This window comes from Lampetra planeri, chromosome 15, assembly GCF_965212315.1.
Source record: "Lampetra planeri chromosome 15, kcLamPlan1.2.h2, whole genome shotgun sequence".
NCBI lineage: Eukaryota > Metazoa > Chordata > Hyperoartia > Petromyzontiformes > Petromyzontidae > Lampetra > Lampetra planeri.
Genome location: NC_136121.1, coordinates 5,525,688 through 5,532,626, shown reverse-complemented (window position 1 = coordinate 5,532,626; position 6,939 = coordinate 5,525,688).

Below are 6,939 nucleotides of genomic sequence, written 5' to 3'. Positions count from 1 at the left end.
GAAGAGCGTTCCAGACGGCCGCAGAAGCGCGTCCGAAAGCGCCGCGCGATGTCGGAAGATGTGTGAACACCAACGAGCCACCGATCGCAAGGCATGGAGTCTGCACGAACCACGCATCGTGCTCGCGGTATAACACGCAAACAAACTCGCCGTCGTAATGAAGTGCCATGGCCTTCTTGTCTCGCCTGGATGATGCCTCGCAACATTTGGTGTCTGAACATCTTAACAGCAACTGTGTTATCGCCGGCAAAGGGTAAAACTCCTTATTCATCTTTGTTTCATCATCATCTTGATACCGGCAACAAAGGGTCACATAGCCATGGATTTGTTTCAGACTATCACTCAATGGCATTAATGAGATGGTGGGGGGTTAAAGTCATTAACATTTATATTTTGAGAATTAAAGTTACGTAAGATAACTATTGGCGCGGTCATGAATTCAATTCCATGGTCGGTGGTCTACTCAAGCAAATCATCATTATCGCTCAGTGGTGGGTGAATGAGCAATGCACCACTTGTGGGAATTTTACAATGGTTGTACTATGGATGTACTTGGCCCGTCTTTGGAGTGTGGAATTTTCAGTGTTGGATTAGGGCCATAAAACAGGACATCAGTAGCACCACACACAACTCAATAGATGTTCGATGACTTAAACATTATAAAGCGTGGAATTATTCACGCTAAATTGTCCAATTAAGAACATAATAAAAAATAATGCCCTAAACCCACAAAAATGTTCAAGAATATTTTGCAAGAGGGTCCTGCATCGGGATGTTTGGCTGGCACCACGAAGTCGTACCCCGAGACAACCCACCACACATCATAAACGGGGGAGGGGGGGGGGGGTAACGCGCACAGCTCCGCACAGATTTCGTCAATAATTCCATCGCCGTGCTTGCAATCTCCTGGCCATCTCGAGACTCACGCGGAAGCGGTAAACGACCTAGAACAACAACAACAACAGCAGCAACAACAACAGCAGCAGCAACAACAACAACAAACTGTGCGCACGCTCAAACGAGCAACGTGACTCATTCCTAACAGCGTGCTTTAGCCGCACCGAACCTCACAAAAATAATATCCAGGTGCCTACCTTGGCTCCTCCCACCCTCAACCAGTATATATACAAATACTGTTTCTTGGAATTTAACTCACTTGATACAGCTATCGTGCTGTGACGGTTCCACCTGAAGACGGAAGCTTGTGTTGCCTCCGAAACGTCGTGATTTTTATTTTAAATGTTATTTTTATTTTACTTTAATCCATTTTAATTTTTTACCTACGTGACTTTACCGAAAAAAAACCTAAGAATATGAATCCTTGCAGTCACGAAAGCTTCAAATCTAGAATGAGCAACGTGACGACAAATATTCCACCTTGACCGAAACGACCGTGGAGAGGCGTGCCACTCACACGCGACACACGAAGCATCACCACCATCACCACCATCATCATCAGCCTCTCACTTGCTTGTGTCAGCTCTGGCCGAGAGCGACTTTGAGATGCTTCCGAACACACACGCGATCGTTGTTCCGAGCGTGAGAGAAGTGGCGACGTCTTGGAGAGACCTTCATCCAGCGGTGGATTTTAATTAAGTAATAAAAAAAAAAGTTGCATTATTTTACCAGGTAAGGCCCACTGAGCTATTTCGCGTCTTTTTTTTTTTATCAAAAGCGACCTGACCCATCACAACTGATGGCTCAACAAAGTGACTCGTCAGATGGAAATGTACAGCAGCCAAAGGCTCTTAACGCGTGGATGTTGACTCTAAATGTGAAGAGAAAAAAACCGGAGGACCCGGAGGAAAATCCACGCGACCACGGGGCGAGAGAGAGAGACGCCGCAAACTCCAAATATACAGCAGGCGTCAGGGTCGAAATCGAACCCACGACCTCCTGCATACCAGGCGAAATCATTAACATCTCGCCACCCATCAGGCCAATATAATTTTAATAAAACGTAATGCTTACGCGATATGCGTGTATTTAAAAAAAAATTCAAGGTGGGTAATTAGTTGTACAAATGTTGCGCTGGCGGCCCACGGTGAAGAGGGAGGGCACTGACCAGTGACATCTTGTGGCAAAGCAGCAGTAGTTGCTCGGCAAGCCCGAGCCTCCTGATGAGCCTCTCGATGGGCAAAGCCTGCCCAGAGGTTGCGAGCTCAGACAGACGTTGTTGGCGAACGCAAGCCTCGAAGGCCACGTGGTAAAGAGACCCATGTATTTGTTTGACGATGAGATGGTGAACCAGACTATTTGCGCGTCTTCCACTGACACCGTTGGCTCGTCTTCTTCCAAACCGGTGTTCTGCTTCTCACTCATTTTCACAGGGCGGGTGGGGGGGGAGGTCCCACTTTCGCCGATAGGACATCAATCCGTGTGAGGTGCCTCCACACCGCCTACGAGGGGGTGTTCCCACGTCTTGTGTGATGTCGGGGGCCGCGCTAAAGGCCACCAGGGCCCTGCGAGTGGCCAACGGGCCCTTTGCAACGAAGAACGCTGGAATGTACAATCCTGATGCTGACCCACAGGGCACTCGGTGCGTTCGGCCCCGCGGTATTCACAGGCACTGATCCCCGTTGAGTCTCCAACGAGGTTCCTGTAAACTTCGGATCGACTTCGTCTCGGCACTCCGAGGTCAAGGCCCCGTCCCTGGGGTGACGGCGCTGCTTGCCTGCACGGCGCAGCTGGCAGACTGTGGAACTGAGCTTTGCCTTCACTAATGAGACAATCGGAGTGGTCAGAGCTAAGTCTGATTGCGGGTGAGTGGGAAGTGAGTGGGTGAGTAGGTGGGTGAGTAGGTGGGTGAGTGAGTGGGTGAGTGAGTGGGTGAGTGGGTGAGTGAGTCAGTGAGTGGGTGAGTGGGTGAGTGAGTGGGTGACTAGGTGGGTGAGTGAGTGGGTGAGTGGGTGAGTGAGTCAGTGAGTGGGTGAGTGGGTGAGTGAGTGGGTGAGTAGGTGGGTGAGTGAGTGGGTGAGTGAGTGGGTGAGTGAGTGGGTGAGTGAGTGGGTGAGTGGATGAGTGAGTGAGTGGGTGAGTGGATGAGTGAGTCAGTGAGTGGGTGAGTGGGTGAGTGAGTGGGTGAGTAGGTGGGTGAGTGAGTGGGTGAGTGAGTGAGTGGGTGACTAGGTGGGTGAGTGAGTGGGTGAGTGGGTGAGTGAGTCAGTGAGTGGGTGAGTGGGTGAGTGAGTGGGTGAGTAGGTGGGTGAGTGAGTGGGTGAGTGAGTGGGTGAGTAGGTGGGTGAGTGAGTGGGTGAGTGAGTGGGTGAGTGAGTGGGTGAGTGGGGAGTGAGTGGGTGAGTAGGTGGGTGAGTGAGTGGGTGAGTGGGTGAGTGAGTCAGTGAGTGGGTGAGTGGGTGAGTGAGTGGGTGAGTAGGTGGGTGAGTGAGTGGGTGAGTGAGTCTACTTGCGGGTGAGTGGGGAGTGAGTAGGTGGTGGGTGAGTGAGTGAGTGGGTGACTAGGTGGGTGAGTGAGTGGGTGAGTGGGTGAGTGAGTGAGTTGGTGGGTGGGTGAGTGAGTCAGTGAGTGGGTGAGTGGGTGAGTGAGTGGGTGAGTGGGGAGTGAGTGGGTGAGTAGGTGGGTGAGTAGGTGGGTGAGTGAGTGGGTGAGTGAGTGGATGAGTGGGTGAGTTGGTGGGTGAGTGAGTGGGTGAGTGAGTCGGTGGTAAGTGAGTGGATGAGTGGGTGAGTGAGTGAGTAAGTGGGTGAGTGAGTGAGTGGGTGAGTAGGTGGGTGAGTGAGTGGGTGAGTGAGTCGGTGGTAAGTGAGTGAGTGGATGAGTGGGTGAGTGAGTGAGTGAGTGGGCGGGTAACTGAGTGAGTAGGTGGGTGAGTGAGTGGGTGAGTGAGTAGGTGAGTGAGTGGGTGAGTGAGTAGGTGAGTGACTTAGTGAGTAGGTGAGTGAGTAGGTGAGTGAGTGAGTGGGTGAGTGAGTAGGCGAGTGATGGGGCTGTTGCCAGACTATGAACCTCACTTTGCCGTCGCGAATGAGACAACCCGAGTCGTGAGCGCTGTTGCTTCAGTCCTGTCTTGAAAGCTCGCCTCTTTAAAATGTCCTGTACCCCCTATCCCTCCTAGTGCTGGCCCTGTACCCTGTAGGTTCTGTTCATGCCCTGCATCCTCCCCATACCCGCTGGTGGCGCATTGGTGGGACCGACGGATGAAATGCGCCACCTTACAATTGTAAACTTTCATCATCGTCAGATAAGCCTCTTCAATGCAGAACGCGGCGGTACGAGCCACGGTGCGCTCACATGTTGGGTGTTTTTGTTGAGCTGCTGATGAGCCCCAAAAAGGGGCGAAACCGGCCTATACAGAGTCCACTCACTGGACAGGCTGACTGACCCCCGCCCCCCCCCCCCCCCATTGTGTCCTCCACGTGACGATCCTGAACAGAGCACGCTCGGAGTGTCGTGACCGCTGCTGCGTGGCACGAGGTCGTACTGCTGAGCTCGCCCGCAAAGCTATAAAAGTACGGTTTTTTTAACTTAACAATTTTTTTGTTCATTAAAACTACGAAAAAAAATGTTGTAATTAAAACTAGAAACTGTTTTTTTCAATTAAAAACCATCAACTATTTTTTGTTTATTAAAACTATACCCGATTTTATTTTTCGATTTAAAGCTTTCGTGACTGCAGGGATTCATCTTCTTGGTTCTTTCGGTAAAGTCACGTAGAAGGGAAGTAATAAAATAATAAAAATAAAACATAATAAAGTAATTCTCACGACGTTTCGGCTACAACGCAAGCAGCCGAAACGTCGTGAGAATTATTTTATTACGTTTTATTTTTATTATTTTATTATTTCCCTTCTACGTGACTTTACCGAAAGAACCAAGAAGATAAACCCGATTTTATTTTAGATTTTACCAGGTAACGCCCACTGAGCAGTATACCTCTTGGCCTACTCTTCCTCACTGGCGAGTTGCCTCAGACGAAGAGGGGAGCACTCACACTTTACCCCACCACTCGCAAGCAGCCAATCGTCTGTGGTGTAACCCATTACACTGGTCAACAACAACAAAAAACATTTTTTCCGGCCTGGACTTTTGCAGCTGTTATAGACTAATTTCAGGGTGCTGATTCCAAATCTGATCTCAGATTTGCTCTAACACATCTCGTTTTATGCTATCGGCATACCCCATTTTCATTGATTTTACCCGAAATTAACTCTGTCACTTATGATTGCAAGTTGTTGCGAGTCAGTGACTGCTTTAGTGTTACAATATGAAGCTGTATTTTTAGGATGGTGTGTTTATAATATCATTTTATGTAGATATCCACATTTATGTAATATTTTTCTTCTGCAGTTTTTATTGAAAATGCAATATTTGATATCTCAAAAACCTGATTTGATGGACAAAAACTGATGCCAGATTTGGAATCAGCACCCCAAAATTACCTTAACCCCGTTGGAATACCTCATGCCAGAAAAAGTGTGTTGACCAGTGTTATTAACCGGAAGTGCATTGGTTCAACTGCTGCGCCCGGAGATCGAACCAGCGACCTATGGATTGCAAGCCCGTCGAGTGTTGCTCATCGTTTGTATTCACCTGGGCAGCAGCGTCCCTCTCATCTCTATGCACTATTTAAAATAAACTAGAACTATTTTTATTTAGAAGCGAACTGGTCACAAGTGATAGCTCGATGAAGTGGCTTATCACGTGTAAATGTATATCAGCCAAATACCCGAAACGCGTGGTGTTTATTCTAAATGTGTAAGGAAATACCGGAAGACCCCGATAAAAATCCACGCCACCACGGGGAGAGAAACACCGCAAACTCCAAATACACAGCAGGCGTCAGGGTCGGGATCGAACCCACGACCTCCTGTATACCAGGCGAGGTAGTCAACATCTCCTAGCCACCGTGATGATGATGAGAGAGAGAGACGCAAACTCCAAATACACAGCAGCAGGCGTCAGGGTCGGGATCGAACCCACGACCTCCTGCATACCAGGCGAGGTAATTAACATCTCCTAGCCACCTCTGCGTGTGTGTGGAAGCTGCACTGCCCTGGGCAGCGAGGTGACGAGGACGAGGAGGAGGAGGAGGGATGGGGGGGAGGAGGAGGAGGAGGAGGGGAGGGTGTAAAGGCTACGCAAAGAGGTCAATCGCCCTGAGACCCACGTCAAACGATCGCACTAATACGGCTCGACAGGGGGGAGGTGACCTCGAGGATTGCCCTCGCTCCTGCCCTGCCGAGGCAGCGGGAGAAAGCCCCGGCGCGCTTTAACGAGGACCCCCTTGGCTTTCTGGGCAGGGGTGGTGGTGGTGGTGGTGGGGGGGGGATGAACCCCCGCGCTAACTGGGGTAGCAGAGTGGGGGTGCGGAGGGACGGGCGGGCGAGGGTGGGTGGGGGGGTAATCCAGAGGAGAGGCTGTGAGAGAAGGCGAACACCCCCTGGTTTTTTTCCCCTGTCGCTCTTCTTTAGAACGCGCCGTCAATTCACGCGCGAAGTTCGCCATCTCATCATCATCACCCTCCTCTTGCTGCACTAACCCCCCCCACCCCCTCCTGCGTCTCAAGCTGCACGCAATGCACTCAACAGCATTCGCCAATAGCACCGTGGGCTGTTGAGAAGGAAGCAAGATTGAATCGTCATGAGCACCTCCCTGCACCCCTCCTCCTCCTCCTCGGCGTGGTCGTCAAGGGATATATCGTTTTTTATTCTTAGGTTTTTTCGGTAAAGTCACGTACTTGGCCCTTCCCCTCTTCAACCATTATATATACTGAGTGGTAGCTCTTGCAATCTCTCATTTACTTGATACAGCTGTCGTGGCTGTGACAGTTCCACCTGAAGACGGAAGCTTGTGTTGCCTCCGAAACGTCGTGATTTATATTTTATTTTACTTTTATTAATTTGAATTTCTTACCTACGTGACTTTACCGAAAAAACATAAGAATATGAATCCTTGCAGTCACGAAAGCTTCAAATCTG